Below are 1071 nucleotides of genomic sequence, written 5' to 3' on the forward strand. Positions count from 1 at the left end.
TGACGAGCCAGATATCTGAACAAAACAACGCACCCTGTGATATTTACTCAGTTCCCCCATCCTTGCGCTCAACACAATCCTGGAAAACACCGTATCAAATATATATTTTCCGATGCAGGGACTCGAACCCTGGTCGCGTGGGTGAAAGCCACGAATCCTAACCAGCTAGACTACATCGGAAATCGAAAATTTTCCGATGTATACGATTCGCCGAGGTATTGTTGAAGTTGAATGCATGACGAACTCGAGAATCAGCACTTTCGTCGTGTTCCTTCAGAATTCATGCGCAAGCGACGGGCTCAGTCAATACGTACGCAGAATGTGTAACCATCCCATTGCTAGAAGGCTACTGCCAATTGACGAGAGAAATCCTGCTCGTGTCTGTCGAAACAGTAAGCGATGATGTGTGACACTGACCTCATAGGATAGTGGAACCATTCACCCAGATATCAATACTATCATGAATTCAAGTGTCACCAGTCACCGAGAACGGCGCTGAGAGCCAGGGCTGGGTGCGCGTCTTACTGTAAAGAAGCAGAGAGAGTGATGGCGCGAGTAAGTTTACAACCCGAAAATATGTACGGACTGGGAGCGCACTTGCTTGAGCTATCACGATGTTACATACATGACCTTACGCTTTCATCCAGATGAGGAGCGCCGGTGGCGGAACCGACTAAAAACATTCCTATATGGAGAACCCGGGCATCGATCCCGGTGCCTCTCGCTTGCTAAGCGAGCGCTCTACCATTTGAGCTAGTCCCCCTCACAATATATGTTTCTCAATTCACTTGGAGAGGATGGGCTGAACCGCCCCTTCCCCTCGAACAACGTTGGAATGGTTTGTTCTAACTCAATGTTCAACTTTGTCCAGGGGAGGAGGGGAACCGGTGACGAGCCAGATATCTTGAACAAAACAACGCACCTGTGATATTTACTCAGTTCCCCATCCTTGCGCTCAACACAATCCTGGAAAACACCGTATCAAATATATATTTTCCGATGCAGGGACTCGAACCCTGGTCGCGTGGGTGAAAGCCACGAATCCTAACCAGCTAGACTACATCGGAAATC

The 1071-nt window shown here is 48.5% G+C and overlaps 3 non-coding genes across 3 annotated transcripts; all 3 read right to left on the reverse strand.

The window, feature by feature from the left end:
* Window positions 1-107: 107 nt before the first annotated feature.
* On the reverse strand, window positions 108-180 carry Pmar_PMAR025304. Its single transcript has one exon. It is a non-coding gene; the product is annotated as a tRNA-Glu (tRNA).
* A 510-nt stretch (window positions 181-690) lies between these two features.
* Window positions 691-763, reverse strand: Pmar_PMAR025305. The gene has a single exon. It is a non-coding gene; the product is annotated as a tRNA-Ala (tRNA).
* Window positions 764-994: 231 nt separating this feature from the next.
* On the reverse strand, window positions 995-1067 carry Pmar_PMAR025306. The gene has a single exon. It is a non-coding gene; the product is annotated as a tRNA-Glu (tRNA).
* Window positions 1068-1071: the final 4 nt, after the last annotated feature.

This window comes from Perkinsus marinus, assembly GCF_000006405.1.
Source record: "Perkinsus marinus ATCC 50983 genomic scaffold scf_1104296795168, whole genome shotgun sequence".
NCBI classification, from domain to species: Eukaryota; Perkinsozoa; order Perkinsida; family Perkinsidae; genus Perkinsus; species Perkinsus marinus.